General features: G+C 44.2%; 2 pseudogenes; both read right to left on the bottom strand.

Annotated features, from left to right (window-relative positions):
- Positions 1–382: 382 nt before the first annotated feature.
- Positions 383–4378, bottom strand: LOC125521371 (annotated as a pseudogene).
- Positions 4379–8473: 4095 nt separating this feature from the next.
- On the bottom strand, positions 8474–9517 carry LOC125522827 (annotated as a pseudogene).
- Positions 9518–17985: the final 8468 nt, after the last annotated feature.

Here is a 17985-nt window from a genome sequence, read left to right as displayed (position 1 = left end):
ACTATAACGAACAAGGAAGAAGGGGATCGAGAGGGGGTGAGGAAAGCGTGAGCGGGTGAGGAAAGCGTGAGCTAGACTTGGTGAGGAAGAAGAACTTTACTTGCAGAGGAAAGATTAGGTGAGAGTTTGAACTGGTCACATCACATGCCCACACCAGCCATAGGCGGCCAGCTAAATACTCACGCGACTCACACACGCACACGCCGGGGAGGGTCCCACCCGCAGGGTTGCCAGGTCACACATGCCAAGTGGCCAGGTGTGACACCATGTGGGCTCGAAACATATCTAGTCTCCTCATATTTGTCAGACCTCTAAACCCTCTAGGGACCATACTTGCTTTCGGAAGTGAAAGTAAACTCAGCTGGCCAAGCTTCACAATGCTATCAGGAAGATTCACCAATTTTGTACATCCACGAAGGTCAAGGAATTGCAACAATTTCATCTTGCCAATGTTCTCTGGAAGTACAGATATATCAGCATTTACCAGTGTTAGATACCTCAGGCTTGAGTTGGTGCAACGATTCAAGCAATATAGCAATATCTGCAGATTCTATATGCAGAGTCCGCAAACTAGAAAAAGTAGCCAATGAATCACCGGGCTTCATCTTAATCTGGATAGTTGAGATCAAAGTTCTCAGTGATTGCTGCACCTGTAGAGATTTCCAATCAAGTCCACCTGATTGTGATCGGTTAGTTTCTATGGACAGCCGAAGAAACTTTTGTGAACCAAGTTTAGCAAGAATATCATCATCTCCGTCTTGAGCTACGAGTGCTTCATCTTTCATCATATACTGAGCAAATGAGCGAACAACATCATGCATGCTGCAAACCAATGTAGCAGCATACCATTTATCTTGCTCTATAAGGTTCCTAGATAATAACTCCTTGAAGTAATTTATTCCCAATTCTTCTAAAACACTAAAGTTTCCATGAATAAATCCTTCGCTTATCCACATTAAAAATTCTACTTTTTGGAAGAAGAGAATAGTATAAAAAGCATTGCTTCAGGTAAGAAGGCATATATTCATAGCTTAAGTATACTATGTTGTTGAGATCATCGTGCATTTTAGTTGTTGACCATTTCAAATCATCCAAAACCTGCTGCCAGTCACGACGTACGCCCCCTCTTTCATTCAAGAGTCCTCCCATCATTTTAACAGCAATTGGTAAACAACCACATTTCTGTATGATTTTCAGTCCAATATCCTTTAGCATATTGATTTGGTCTTCATCTATCTCACTTGAGCATACCTGCAAACATACAGTACAAGGGACCAATACAGTTAATTAACTATGTATAACATACATAATTTATGCCAAGAAACAATTTTTCTTTCCTTCTCTTCTTACAAGATGGAACATACTGCAAGAAGAATATACTGTAGCATTACTCTCTCATCACTGTTATAGGAAGTAACTCCAAATTGAGCAGAAATCGCATATTGTTTTATTCATTTTCATATTTTATGGAAACATGAAATTATCTAATCTCTCGAGCATCTATAATGCATAAAACTACGCCAAACATTAAGTGCTAAATTTGTGTGCAAATTCTGTAGCAAGATTACTGACAACTTCTAGTCTAGTTATGTCGTGCTATATTCTTTTGTTGTACGGGCAGGGGTTCACCGAAATTATTATTTTTCTGTACTAAAATAACTTTACATTTATATTTGGTCCTATGACACTGTTGAGTAGCTGAGCACTTCGATCCCATATGTTGGAATACGAAACTAGATATTCACAAAAGGTTACGCACTACATGAATATACGACCCATGTCTCTTACTGGTAAAAATGATACATATATAATTATCCAAATTTTTAATTATTTCTCCAGCTTGATTAAACAAAATCTAGTTGTCTTTGAATGTGTCTCAGTTAGTGATGTGGTCATTGTTGGCATATTTCCTTTTTTAGCCTTACAAAATTACGTACAACCTCTTACCTCCAAGAGGTACTAGTACATAGAAGTCACTAAATTACATGTAATTAATGGCTCATTAATTTGGGAGCAACCTAACATTTCTCGTAATTAACTACATAGTACTGTTAATAAGTAGATGAAGATAACGAAATAGATTAGAATTTAATTAAGAACGGACCTGCTTCTTGAGCAATGAGCAAGCATCTTCAAGCGCTAATATGTCGACATGGTGGTACGGACATATAGCTTTCACCCCTCGGGCAACACCTTCATCTCTGGTAGTGACGAGGACTCGGCTGCCTGAAACAGCAGCATTGACTAAGGGTATTTTCAGCACATCAACCCATGCTCTATGGTTCCACACATCATCCATTACCAGAAAGGTCTTGCGGTCAATCAATGTGTTCTTGAGGGTTTCGTGAAGGCTGGTCTTTGCACTTTCAGGTGGTTGGGCATCTCCTCCGGCTTCGATGATGGCCCTTCTCAGCAGATCAACATCATTGACGTTTTGGTTGACGCTCAACCATATCTTTTTGCTGAATTCACCTTGGATTGCCTCGTCATTGAAGACTTCTGGGCGAGGGTGGTCTTGCCGATCCCACCAACACCTACGATAGCAACCACCTTGATGCCATTGTTGACATCCTTTCCCGTCTGCATGATTTGGGCCACCAGTGCCCTTGTGTTTTCTTCAATCTTGTCTCCAACAATAGCCGATTGATCAAAGTCCCCTACCGTCTCCCGGCTAGGATTGCCATGATGAGAAATGTGAACATTGCTGCTATGATCCTTGTAGGACCCGAGATTGAGGAAGTTGAAAGCAGCACTTCGCTCCTTGATGTAGTCAAGCCTCTTGTTGAGCGCCTTGATGCGGGTGCCGATCTCATGAGCATGGGAGGGATTCCGCATGCAGAAGAGCAAGGGGTTGAAACACCCTGCGCCAAAGGTAGTAGATGATCCACGCTCCATGGCCTTGAGCTGACAGAGGTCGAGGATGTCGGTAGCTTCATACATGGCACGCTTGAGCTGCCCCACCCACTCGTGAACGGTCTCATCGGTGATGTTCCTCCTGTCAGCATCAGCCAAGAAGTTTTTGAGGTCCCGGAGCTTGTCGCCCATCTTGTCGATCTCGCCGGAGACGCCCAGCACCGTCCCCACGCCATCTGCTGCTAGCTGCGCGAGCATGCGTCCCACGTAGGACGCGAACGCATCCAGCACCATCGCCATCGCACTTGCTGGCTGTTGCTGCAATAGTAAAAGTGAGGTGAAATTCAAGTGCTAGCAGGAGAGACAATGGAAACGGCAAGAAGCTTAATTAGCTAGGTGTAACTGTGGAAGGACACAAACTAATCTTGAACCAACCAAAGAAATATATAGCAGTTTAATGAATCTACAATTAAATTTTACGATTGGACACTTTACCCTGACGCTTTAACCTTATATAGCGAAGACAGACCCTCACGTTTTAATCTTAACGCTCCCCTGAATTACCCGTCTACAAGTCTGCATATATAGCTTAAGCAATCAGACAAAGAAACAGGCTTGTGAACAAGTTCAGCATGCAGGCACAGCAATTTTCAAACGGGATGGGCACCAATAACAGTAGAATAAATAGAATCAGCTAGCAGTCAACAATCTCCTTTTCAGTTACAAATGTAAAAAACAATTACGGTTTGAGATGGTTGGATGCCCTGAATCTTGAATGCACCTATTTCATTCAGATCTGGAGAGAGAGCAGCTGAATCTTGAACTGCCTCACCAACTGAAGAAACATACAGCAGTTTAATTTCTAATAAGTTACATTTCCTATTGACGTGTTGGGAAATTACCCTGACGCTTTATAATCTTATTATTATCTACTGAACACTGACCCTGACGCTTTGATCTTATTATTATCAAGGAGGAAGAAGAAAAACAAGTTAAGTAGCTAGTACACCTACAAAACTCACCTTTGAGATGGAGGGAAGCCGTGTTCATTCAGATCTGGCGAGAGAGACCCTAATGTACGCAGCAGCTTGCCTCGGAAGACGGCGACGGCGCAGAATATGTGGGGCTCAGCGCGACGGCGACGGCGGAGAAGATGCGTCATCGATCCGGGAGCGCGGCAGCCAAGCTCTTCCTCCTGGAGCGCGGTAGCTCAGTTCCTTGTCCGGCGCTTCGGCTCCTGGAGCAGCATTTGAGCTCCTCGTCCGCCCACAACAGCTCAGGTCCTCCTCTGGCGCTCCGCCGCCGGAAATGCCAGATCCTGCCCCGTGCGCTGCAGATCCGCGTGGATCTACAGCAGACGCAGGAAGCAGAGTGGGTGGGTGTGGCGGCAGCTGCTCTCTCCAGACGGCGGCGTAGCCGTAGGTGAATGGCGGCGCATCGGGACGGAGCTGAGGCTGGGGAGTGGGGAGTGGGGAGTGAGGAGTGAGAGTGAGACCTAGGTCTTTTTTCTTTTCTTTCTTTTGGGCTCTTCTGGTCTGGATATTACCTCTCTCTCTTTCTCAAGTCGTCGCCTCCTCGGTCTTCCATGCCTTTTTTTTAACACACGAGTATAGTATGGGAGCATCTACAACCAGACGCCTACTTCCCTTTCCAAGATCCAAAACGTCCACCTGATCAGTGCCTGGTCAAAAAAAACTTACCCAACTAGACCCCAAATTTTCATCCTAAACGCCTAGACTGACCGGCATACCTTAAACCCGTCTCAAATCTGGGGCAATATAAGGGTGCCCGGTCATGCCAGGACACGCCCGGGCAGCCCATTGGATGCCCACACGGTCTTACTTGTAGCGACTTGACGAGAAGACCTTTGCCGCAACGGTGCCATCGTGCCCGCATCAGGAGGAAAGCCGTCGGAGCTAGGCGCGCCGGGGCTGGAGCTCACCCGCACCACCTACACGAGCTGGTCGAGGCTGCTCGCACTCGTCTCCTGTGCTTGCTGCGGCATGCCTGATGTGCATGTGTCACGCCGCCTGCAAGTCACGCGCTCCAGCCGTCATGCTTGCACTGAACGCTGCCCTTAGGCCGCCGGGCTACCCGCGCTCGAGCTCAAGCCGCCGCCGCCACAACAGTTGTGTACAGTAATACCTACAATATGCACTGAGTTTGGCCTTCATGCCCCAGGCGCATCATGACTATGTTCAGAGTAGCGATTGACAGAGCCGTGCAGAGCGAGATTAAGTGCAAAGACAGTAGATTCACACTCAGGGCGATGCCAACATTTGCAAGCATGCCTAGGAAGCTCTTTAATTAAGGACATCGACAAAGCGCGCCGAGTGTCCTCTGGGTGCAAGACGAGGAGGTCTCGAGAGGAAAATGTAAGGTTGCTTGGAAGCGCAGTACGAAGCCGGAGATATGTCGCGCTTTGCGTGTGCACTTTGCCTACGGTGATTCTCGTGGAGCTGGCAACAACCAGCACGACCTTGGGTGGCCACGGGCACACGTTGTGACAAGGGGGATCATGCTCTCTCCGCGGCCTCAACGATAGTCACAATTGGTAACGGCGACATGGCCAGTTAATTTCTGGCGCTGCAGCTTGCTGCGTCGTCCCTACCTTGTACTGTTCAACCACTCCTCCAGGAAGAATGTAACAGTAAGGGTTGTGCTGCAGGGGGACAAATGGATCCTCGATCTGAGGCACGGCGACGTGGAAGGCATCGTATGGCAGGTCATCCTACTCGCAAGAGAGCTATGGGAGACGGCGTCGGCGCTCTCGAACTTCAGCGGCTCGGGCTGCTACTCCACCAGCTCGTCCTAGAAGGCACAACTAGAAGAAAACTGTAACACCCAGTGTCGTGCTACAGTGAATTCACACTAATGGTGCCATGTCATCAAGTTTATTTAACTCAAATTGCCACTAGATAAAAATCAAGCAAATTTGAAATTTGAAATAAAGTCAGATAATTTATTTCTTTAAATAGTAAAACTAAAATGTGCACAATATTCTATAAATTCCCCTGATCATTGCCATGTTGCACCCACCATTATTTTACACACTAATTAATTCCTAGGATTCCATTTCTAAAAATAGTTAGACAACTCCTTTTGGCCCTAAACTTTTTGTGCACCCTGGTAATAATGTGCTTAATTTATGTTCCAGTTTTCACATTTAACCAAAAGTCATTTAGTTGCTAAGTTTAATAAAAGGAGCCAGGGTGTTAAATAAATAATAATAAAAAGATAAAAAGAAAAGAGATAGAAGCTACAGAAGGAGAGGGAGGCCATGGCCGCTCCCTGGGCTGCATGGCCTCCTCTCCCCGCGCCGCCTCCTGCCACCGCCACCTGGGCCCGGCCTCTTTTAATTAGCTGACTAATTTTGTTAGGATTAGAATAGCCTAATTAGCTAATGACATGTGGGACCCATGTCTTAAATAACTTAATTATAAGCAGTTAAATGTCATTGCTAAAACATGTGACACTGACAAACGGGCCCCACCTGCATTGTTTACCAGTTGATTAGTCAATGGTCAACGGGCGACTAGGCCCCACCTGGACCCCACAGTGCCCACTGCTGGGTACTTTTCTAGGTACACTTAGCTTTTCAGTTAATATATTCTGGAATTTAATTTAATTCCAAGAATTTTCAGAATATGTTTAAAACTTCGAAAATTCATATTAAATAATTCGTAACTTGGATGAGAATAATGTATATATGAAAATTGCTCAAAAAAATTCAACGAATCCAAATATGCACTCCGTTCATCTGTCACGTGCCTCTAGCATGATGAACATGGAACAGTCCCCTCTCTTTCATCTGTCCAAAAAAAATGCCAAACACCGGGAAAACATATTCTGCAACGTGTAGTACCGCGTTAGAACACCCTAGCATTGCATATCGTCATGTCATGCATGGTGATGCATCTGTTTGCTTTATATTTATTGTTTCTTCCATGTCTTCTCTCCGGTAGACGCCGAGACCGACGTGGTTGCCGAGGGAGCGGGACACTTGTGAATTCGATTACAGGGTCATCAGCGAAGGAGGGGGCACTTGTGAATTCAATCACAGGGTCAGATTGACGAGTAGGGGCCGAGGTGGACGCCATCTGTCTGTGGCACCATTACTCTTTTCAAGCCTCATGGATGAGCATTTTTTTCCCCTTCTGATCCAGTTTAATGGTTGCAATCTCGACATAGATTCAGTCCACACCATATGATCCAATCCAAACATCATGTACAAGTCTAAGACTTGCAAGCAAGCAAGATGCCAACTTGAACACATCACCACATCATTTGAAATCAAACATCATCCATGCATAGTTTTCAAACATCATCTGTTCAGCACAGGGACATCTGGGGTGAAGTGGGTTTTTGTTTACTTGGTCGCACGCATCAACATGGCAGCATTGGACCCACACGGACAAACCAGACTGATTTCGTTCGCTCGTTCATGCTGCTGCATTTGCTGGCATGAACAACGGATGGATGGATACGTGGAATCTGATTTTCAGTTTCGTTAGAGGTGACATTGAATGCCAAAAATCAGTTGGTTGATCTTCAAACTCTCACAAAACACTCTGCAAATTGGCTTAAAACTCTCACAGAACAAGATATACTACTAACTGGACAGGCCCAGAAACCAGTTGCTCCTCCGCATTACTCATGACCAGTCTATCTAGAGTGTTCTTCTCTAAATAGCTAACGTCAAACACATTATCGAGGATAACATACTATGCACAGGCAGGCTTGACGCGAACAGCTACTACAACTGAATCTGTCATGCAATAAACACTCTGAATGACGCACAGGGCCGGCTAGCTATTCTCCCTTCCACCTGCACATATCAAATTCTCAGCTGATGTGGCTGGGTTTGCAGATGTTTTCAGTTGGTGACACCAACCAAATTCTTTTTACTAAAAGGGGTCCAGAACTGTGTCAAGCTAAAGAAACTGAAATTTCTGAATATTTAGTGTTGTACAGACTACAGAGCAGAGGCGACTTAGCCATGAGCTTGCTAATCTCACCTCGCTCAGTTAATTAATTTTTGAGGTTGCAGGATTGGTGAATGCTTAGATTAATCAACACTTTTCTCTCCTCTCAACTGAATCCTTGATTTTGTTTCTGCGAACAACAACAACAACATGGGCGTAAACTGAACATGTAAAAAGGCGACCTCAGGTCTGCTCTCTTCTTTCTCGTGAGATCATGGCAATCTCAGTTCTTCTTCCGAATGTATGAATGAATGAATGAATGAATGAATGAATAAAGTGTCTCCATGCGAATTGGATTGAAGACCGTCGGCGAAACAAGGCGGACAGTCCATGGCAGCGAGTTTGCTTCAGAGTCAGATCGACGAGGCCCAGGTCGGCGTCATCGTCTGTGTGACCATTACATAGTTCCATAGGTGTAAACTGAACATACGTTCAGTCGACATCCACATGATCCAACCATCAGTGCAACCGTAAGACTTGCAGAGAAGCAAGATGGCAACTTCAACACATCAATAGTTCATTTAAAATCAAGGTACATCCAATATGATGAAACAGGCATATGCCGCGACCATTCTTTTATGGGTTGTATATGTTTCTCCTTGCAGTACAAATAATTTTCCCAACTTCAGCTTAAATAATCCAACAATACCTGCACGCTTCATTCGGTGGGGTAGAAACATACAAATTGCATTACATGCTTACAACACAGCAAATATCCACTTAAAGCTGCAAATATATATCATGATACAACCCGTATCTTTGGGGAAAAAACTACAAATACAGATACAGAAAACCGAATAAATATATTTAGATGCAAGTCTTAAACAATTCGCTTGCAGTGAAATTGGGCACTTTTTGCTCATGGTGCATCGTCATGAGCATTTTTCATCAGGCGAGCCCACCTCACAACCACTTGCACATAAACCTTGTCATATAGCTTATCAGTGAACTGAAAGTAGGCAGCCCTCTACGCTCTCTTCATTAACATGGTGCAGAACACTATCCAAAGACCCACCACGAAGCCTATGCTCGTGACAAGATAAACAGATGACATATGATTTATATCTTCAAGGCCGCTTTGTTTTGCATCATTTGCCGAACAATTCCTGGAGAGAGGAGGACCACAAAGACCAGGGTTGCCGATGTATATATACATCTGATTGTCAAGAGTTTGTAGCTGTGGTCCAGATGGTATTGGACCTGATAGATTGTTGTATGACAAGTTCAAGTGGCTCAAAGAAGTTAGTGCTGACAAACCTGATGGGATTGTACCAGAAAATTTGTTGTATGATAAGTCCAGGGATTCCAAATGCTTTAAATCACCGATCTGATTTGGGATTGTTCCTGTCAACTGGTTGCTTGATATGTTCAAATTGGTGAGGGCAATCACCGAACACCCTTCCATTGACAACAGTTGTCGCCACGGCGCCATGACAAGAGATGACCAGCAGGGTCGAAGAGGCTTGCCTTGAAGGACAGGAGTGCATCTCGCTCACTGCTAAGGCAAAGCCTCTGATACACTCGCTTGGCCATGGGAAGTGGATGCTGCTTGGGAGATGAGCAAGCACAGGAGTAGTGCAGTTGCTCGAACGAGGAGCGCGAGCTTACTCATATTGGTCAGAAATGGCAGATGGAGAAGACAGTGGAGCGAGCAGCTTATCTCTATTCCTCCACAAGCATCTTAAGCTAGTCTGCGTACTGGCATTTTCATGTATACTTTTCATATGCTGAAGTTATGGATAGAATTAATAATGATTCGGACATTCGACCCTGCAGAGCACGGTAGAGCAGGTTGTGGCTAGAATTTGTATTCAAGATTAGCTTGGCTAGTAAATAGGGCAAGAGACTTGACTCGCCCTGTTTCAAGTTATTGTGGACAGACTTGACACCCCAGTCCACGTCATGATCTTGCATGCGTACTTTTCTTCCAGTGATGAAGTTGTGGCCAAGCACGCATGCATACTTTTCTTCTAGTGAATTTATTTATAATGATGATTAGATTAGGAGAGTGGAGCATGCCAAGCACGGCACACAAGCATGGGTGCTAATTCCTAAAAACCGATTCAGAAGGAAACATTACTATTCATTTATTTATTCACGAGAAAGCATATATAGTTTCATACCGCAGAATGTTCTGGAATTGTTTTTACGTGTAGATATAGATGCACAGTATATGTGCACGAATTTTCATCAATATACGTATTTATATGTGTTGTATATAAAAGGATAAATACATAAACCAAAATGGGCATGTATTTTTTGTTTTGCATACGTAAATACAGCGGGACCCTCCAGAATAGAAAAAAGTCATTTGTTTCAGGTACAAAAATACAGAAATCATGTTGATGCAAATGGGCTATGAAGCAAGTTATCGAGTATGAATGTACTGTTGTTGCTCATTCAACAGAGCCAAACTTCAGGGTAGTATATAAAGGGAAAACTAAACATACTCTGCTACACAAGAACCATGAGCATAAGGGGTAAAGGAAGGGCTTAAGCGACTGATAGCTAGGCACCAACAAAATTCAGCCAACTTCAGACAAATTCAGAGACGATAACAACTTCAGACAAATTCACCCTGTTGAGAACCGATGACAAGTTGCAGCCTGAGCCGTTAGAAGACTTGCACCTGCACTAAACTGTCGATTTCTTCGCAAGTTTCAGAGTTTCAGCTCCTGACGGGCACTAGTCATCTCTGTCCACCTCTACCTCATAATGAATGAATAATCTAGAATTTTTCACTTTCCATGTAGAGTAGAATTCGCATGCAGCTGCCTCATAACTCATAAATCATACGGCTAACACCTTTGTGCCAGTACAGTTGAAACATTGGGTTAAAGTTGCAGTTAGCACCTTTCCATAATGCACGAGCTTAACGTTGTTAGTTACTCAACTCTGATAAATCTTACTGTCGACTAAGGAGTCATGAACTTGCTAAATGAATCAACAGTTGTCAGTTGTGAGTTGTCAACTAATTCAGAGAAGAGCTCGCTGAATTAGTTAACAGTTGTGGTTGCAGGATCAGCAATTATTAGATAATAATCAACGCTTGTCTTCCCTCTCAACTGAATCCCTGATTGATTGATTTTGTGGGGAAGAAGTACATGGGGGATGGGTATATCTGCAACTGCAAGTAAACATGCAACTTAAACTCTGCTAGCTCTCTCCTTTCTTGTGAGATGATGCATGGCAATGTCAATGTCACTTCTTCTTCTTCTTCTGAATGAATGAATGAATGAATGGTTCAAGTGTTTCGATGCGAATTCAATAGAAGACCGCCAGCAAAGGAAGGGGAACAATCTTTGACTGTAGTATCCTTCTCTAATCATGACAAGTCCACGGCACTAATCTCTGTCCTTGGTGAATACGAGTGTTTTGTAGTATTGGTTGTATATATATCAGCTTTTATGCGTGGGGAGAATAATTAGTAATGTAGCAGCTCCATGGGCCGGGTGTAAACTGAAGATACTTTCAGTCCACATCCATCATACTGTATGATAAAACCATCATCAAGTATGTACAACAGCAAGACTTGCGGAGAAGCGAGATGCCAACTTCAACAATAATAATAAAATTAAAAAACCCGGTTCAGTTACTTGAGTCATCAACAATTAATTCTTCCCCTCTGAACTGAATCCATGATTGAATTCTACCCTGAGCCAGCCGGTTCAGTGTCTCTGTCCTCTTGTTCTGAACAATTGCTACGAAATTTATGTTGTACAACTATTGAAAAGTTGGCAAAAAATGAGACCATGTAAATGTCAGCTCCTCTTCTGAGTGGAGCTTCTCGACGCAAATTCTGTCTCCGAAGGCGATCATCTTCACAAGTCTGCAGGAGAAGGAGCGCAACCGTCAATGTGACTCCACATAATGTAGTAATCCAGTCAGCTGCCTGAAATTGGTGTCCTTCTACTAGTTCACTAGTGGTTGAGGGTTTATCTGACAACAACAGGACTGCAGATTTGCACGCATACAAGCGAAAACAAACCAGTCTAACTTGAATTGGCACTAAACACTCTGCTGTGCTCTTCTCTTCTCCTCTCCTCTCCAACCACAAGCCGAGCAGGGACAGTGAGCACATTACAGGACTCACGCACTGCCATTATGCATGCATGTTTGCAAACTCTTCCTTCAGGTTATAGCAACCAACTCAGATAGTAGAAATCACAATTCACAAAGTTACACTGCCATTCAGAAACTTGTTGCCAGGGATCTTGAGCAGAGTTCAGGTACAGTCTAGCACTGATGCTTACTGATGCTCGACTACTCTTTGAATAAGTTGAGAGTATGATTCTCAGTCGCACCAGAATAGAACAAACTTTTGCCTTGGAGAATGACACAACATACTACTAAACACTAGCTAAATGCCCGTACGTTGCCACGGAACAATAAACTTAGACATGAGACATTGCTAAAAATAAATCAAATATAATTTCATAACTATATGTTTGAGCAGTGATACGTGCCGGCGCGCCGACCCAAATTTGGGTTGGTCGGCCTCCAGCCGTTCGATCCAGCAGGCAGGAGCCGTCCGATCTACCTTCCCCCACGTCATCGTCTTCTTCCCCCTCTCCCCGCGCACGCGTCTTGGTTTAGATCCGCCGGTGACATGTCCCTGCCCCAGCCACCGCGAGTTTGTGCTCCGGCAAGACGCAAAAGCACCTGTGTCCTTTCCCTCGCTGTTACCGCTCGTCGCAGCACCAAGCTGCTCGTCGTCGCCACCTCTCTTGGATCGTCGATGTCACGTTTTTCTGCTCCGGTGATGGTAGCAAAAGAAATCGTCGGTTCCAGCTTTCCCGAACAACGATTCCAGCTTTTCTGGCGTAGCATCGACGGCGACAACTTCAGCATTGCCGCTTGCAGCATATACGGCCGAGTCGTAGCTTTTGTTGTTGCCGGTTGTAGCATTTTCTCCCATGGGATGCATCTTCCTTGGTCGCTAGTAGTAGTCGTCTACCTCACAGGCCGAAAAAATCACCATCGCTGATGCAACAAAAATTGGCCGCTGGTTGTAGCTTTTTCTAGGGCGGTTGCAGCTCTAGCGCCTGAGGTTGCAGCTTCCATAGGCCACGGCCCATTGTTGTAGCCCCGATGCTCACCTTTGCTGTCCGCATCTTCACCTTCGCCGCTTGCAGCAAAATGGTCGATGAGTTGTAGATTTTTCTTTTGCCAGTTGAGATTTTTCTTCCGCGGGATGCATCTTCATGGTGGCATGTAGCAAACAAGGACGCCGGTTGTAGCAATTTGTTATGCCGGTTGTAGGTCGCAGCTCCGGTGATGTCCTCGCCCATCCCATCCCCATGTCAGGTGCACCCCGTCGTCGCAGCTTCTCGTGCCTTGGGTGTACCTCCCCATCACAGTTATGCAACTGGAGATGGTGAGCTGGGAGAATCGCTGGCCGTGCGAAGAGGAACTGGAGATGGTGAGCTGGGAGAATCGCCGGCCATGCGAAGGACGATGACCTCACCGGTGAGATTGGCCTGCAGCTAGGCAGGGGCCGATGCGGGGGTGGACAACGGCCTCGCCGGCGAAATTGGGCTGCAAGGGGGGGGGGGGGGGGGGGGGGGGGATGCAGGGGTAGAGAGCGGCCTCGCACATGAGATTGGCCTGCAGCGGGGCAGGGCAATTTGCGGGGCTTGCAGAAACAGGAGCGCGTGGTAGCGGGCGACCGGCCAAAGATTCGGCCGGCGTGCCATCTCCAAACATTTTCCTATATGTTTTGAGAACAGAGTTGTAGGTGCCATACATATTTCTTGCAATCAGTTCAAAACGAATCAAACATATTTCTCTTCCATGTAGTTCTTTGGTAAGTCAATTAATTGCATGCTAGAGTATTAGAAAGTAGTAGTAGTTGGCTAAGAAGTAAAATGTAGAACCGACACACTTATGATAAACATGCTCATAGTTTCCTGTCGGTCGAGTGTTTCTCCTCTGGTTATTGAACATCCGATCTTGTTGCCAACCTGTTGTATGAGCCGAATCAATCGCAAAAGCTAGTTTCTTAGTGTCTGAATTCACGACAAACTGCAATTCGTACTTCGGCTAGTGTAGTAGCAGTACACACCTACCTTCTGTGGTACTTCAGTTGTCTTTCACCGCAAGGATGTTGAGAAATCATACAAAATATGGTTCTGGTTTATACTCCCTCCGTCCGAAAAAACTTGTCCCAAGTTGGTGCTAGATACATTCATTTGAGGGACAAGCTTTCTCGAACGGAGGAAGTATATATTATCAAGGCCACAAAAGACAACTCACTTGAGAGTACCACAAAAGTCCAACACAATTGTTCTGGGCGGGCTCTCTACATGGTGAATTAATATTTTCCGTGTGCACTATGCAATAAATTAAAATTGCACAAGAGTTTTTTGCCAATGGTACAAGAGTTTTAGTAGTATCCTCCTAAAACTATTTCTGGTACTATAATGTTTGTTACTAATGGCAAGTTAAGAAGATATGATATGTTATAATAATCTATGCAAGCAGGTCGCCTATACAACTAAATGTCATTAAAAGCAATACACTGGCCTAGTTTCCTTCCTTGTAAAATATAGGGTGCCCAAGGCTTCATAGATAAGAACATAGTGATGCAAAACAAAGAGAAGGGGAAAAAACCCCGGTTAACTTGTTGATATCAAATTTCTCCAAGAGCATTTGAGATGCTCCTGGGAGGCGCAGTGTAATGGCTTTACAAAAAAGTAATGCATATTATCTGAATTTTTCTGGGTTTATATCATTGCATGATGTGATAAAAATGTAAAGGTACCAGGAACTTTAGTATACACTCAAAGGATTAAACAAGACTAATCGTCTATTTTTACGTGGAGCTGAATACAGTTCACAACCATAGAAACAGGCATAAAATAGACTACGACCACAATGGAAAATATGTTTTAGAGCACCTGCACCCAGGCCTGTCTATCCTAGCCATCCATTTTTTGCATCGCGATTCGTGCAAGCACATTTCTCTTTTTTGTTTCTCTCACATAGAACATGTTTTGAACTTCAAGCTTCCACAACACAGCAAAGGTTTCTATCTAGAATCTGGGATAAAACTTTCAGATTTTTTCGTCCAATATAAATATATGAATTAATATTTTTTTGGTTAGAAAATCTTATTTTTAGAATTTATGTCGGACCAAAAAATATGAAAGTTTTATCTCACATTCTAGTTAGAAAGCTTTATTGTGCTGCAAAGTTTGAGATTCAAGACATGTTCTATATGAGAGAAACAAAAAAGAGAAATTTTACATGTAAAATGTTAGTTGTGTTGCACAGATCTCAAAGCAATATTGGAGAGCTAAGATAGATGGGCCTGGGTGCATGTGTTCAAAAAATCTGCGTCCCGACCACAACCATACAAACGAAAACAGTCAATACTTTTATCCTTTCCTCGATACCTCAGTAGCAAAATTTCTATTTTATTGCCAAGCACAACCTACAGATCGAATCACATTACTGCTACAGTTGGTGAGATATTGTCAAGCTTAGTGAAAAAAACAAAAACAAAATCATAAAGTACCATCCCTTTAGCTGGTGACCTCTTGGAGTTAAGTATATAGGATTTCCAAAAACAAGAAGTGAGATGTTGTATCGGGGCCTGACCCAAACACACTTCTGTTCATTCTCTTGTTGTTTATGTTCAATAAACAACAATAGAAAATGGTGTAAAGAAAGACCAACATAATAAAATGGGTTGCAACATATAGTCAATAACCTCTAGCTAGGTGCATGCCATATTTCTTTTATGAAAATCAGAACAAAGTTATTTATGTGCATCTCTAGTTAGAAATCAACTGAAAATTAATAAAATCTCTGAGGTGAAAACGCATAAAAACTAATGGACTAAGAAATAGCAGGATTGAGCACCACATCCCAGGGGTTGCATGTTGGATAGGGTAATCGTTAAGACTAAGGTCGATCCATGATGAACGAAAGCCTGCACAAATGGTCAAATTCTGTAAAAAAAAAACAAAGAATATTCAGAGGACTGTCAACTAACACCTCAAGGAGCATTTTGAAGCAGGCAAATATCATGATTAACATGATTCTCAACAAGTTAAGAATTGTACCTTAAGCTTGACCTCCTATATGAAGTATCTTATAGTACAACATAGCAAGGTAGCCTATATGAAAGAACAAATGGGACAATAAAAACAATTACTACTCAAGCTGACCGATCAAAACCTAATTGAAACATGCGATTTCAGAATCCGGGCCATTCGCAAAAAATGGAAAAGCACCAAACATGAACTATATCGATAAATCTAGTAATAGACTAATAGTTAGGTTAGATGATAGCTTAGCACTACTTAAATTAGCACAATGAGTCAGCAGCTTGCTAGTTCTCTCAGTTGGGTACGTATAGATCTCACATGCATATAGCCAGAGTTCACCAACGATTGCTTGTCCAAAGTAATATAGAAATCCTAATCTCTACTTAGACAGGTGATACATGTAGCTCCTAGGTTTTATCACCGTGAGTTAAAGTATAAACAGTAAATACGTCACATACCAGTGTGCGCGTGCGTTGCTAGTCGATCAATAGAATCCACCTGCTAGTCGATCAATCAATCCACCAATTCGATCCATCTCAAGGCAAAGCTAGCTAGCTACATTGTTAGCTGATTTAACCCCTTAAGGCAAGCCAGGTTTGCTATGTGTTCGTTTTGCCATCGAGCGAAAGCACCGGCCATGCAGAATACTGGTTTGACAGGAACGGAGACAATCAGACAACGGCATCGAAGGAAAGGATCAAGATCTACGCACCTGTGACACTGTCCTTGACGGAGGCAAAGGGCGTCAAGTTCGAGCTGTTGGCCTTCTACGCGTCCTCGTACACCATCCGCTCCGCCACACGGTCCTCGCCGTAGCCGCCTGCGATGAAGACGACCCGTCGGATTCTAGGACGCACACCCTCCTCGCATAGTTCACGGTTGCCACTAACCCAAATCGCCGAAGCTGCCGGCCGCGGAAGACAAGGATGGAGGGCAGAGACGGAGCAAGACTCAACGGAGAGAGGGCGAGCCGTCACCCCTCGTCGCCACGACCGAGTCCACTGAAGTTTCTCGGGACAGATGAGATTGGAATCGATGGGGTTGGAGGAGTTGGGGCGACTCCAACGAAGAAAGAAGAGGAGGGGTTGGAAAGAGTTGGGCGTGCGTCGTGGGTGAGTCGGTCGTGGGTGAGCCGAACTGTTTTTTTCTTGGTCGTGGTTTTCTGTGCGTGGGCTGATTTGGAGTTGGATTTTTGGGCTAACGCGGGCATAGCCCTCGCGTGATGGTTGTCGTACCAATCACGACGTTCGATCCTCCTTTAATAGTAGAGATTAATGTGTGCGGTAGAAACCCAGTTGCTCGTCTGCACTAGACCAGTTGAACAGGCCGACATGACAACATTCAGTATTGAATGTGTGTTGTAAACTGAATATACATTCAGCACAACCGGCCGTAAGGCTTTCAAACAAGCAAGATGCCAACTTCAACACACAACGTAAGCATGAAGGGAATGCCATACCCAGTTGCTCCTCTGCATTTCTCATGTCCGGTCGGATTAAACACCGGACCAGAGATGCACGGAATCACCCCATGAAGAAATTTATAAAGGAACACTACTACTACTTGAACAGAGTAACCTGATCACTTGGACGAATTCAAATGTAGGAGCACTTGGCCCCAGGCTCAGATAATCTGCAGTCTAGCAACCGCTGCCGCTGGGAAATTCTCCTCCTGGTTGCCTGACCTGCACACCAACCTGCAGTCTAAGTACAACTGAATTAATGGTGCCCAAACACCTGTCAAGCCTAAACTGCCATGATGCATCTTTGCAAATCCTTCCTTCCTTCAGGTTACAGCAGCTAACTCAATGTCAAGGATATAAGATCGCAAATCGTCTGTCTTGACTGTTTACTCAACGCATAAAAGCTTCAGCTTACAGCAAAGCAACTGAAAAATAAATCACAAATAGCGTCTCCATGCAGCTATGTTACTGGGTGTTTTCTCAATCACAAGACTACAGCCAACAATATAAGATACACAAACAAATGTCTTTGCCAAAGATATGGCAACGAAAACAAATTGTCGATCCAACTTTTAATTCATGTTTTGCAGCATCACATTAGCCTTTGGCTCCATTTCCAGGGCCTGCACTA

Source organism: Triticum urartu, chromosome 7 (genome assembly GCF_003073215.2).
Source record: "Triticum urartu cultivar G1812 chromosome 7, Tu2.1, whole genome shotgun sequence".
Taxonomy (NCBI): Eukaryota; Viridiplantae; Streptophyta; class Magnoliopsida; order Poales; family Poaceae; genus Triticum; species Triticum urartu.
This window is presented reverse-complemented; position numbering and strand designations above follow the sequence as displayed.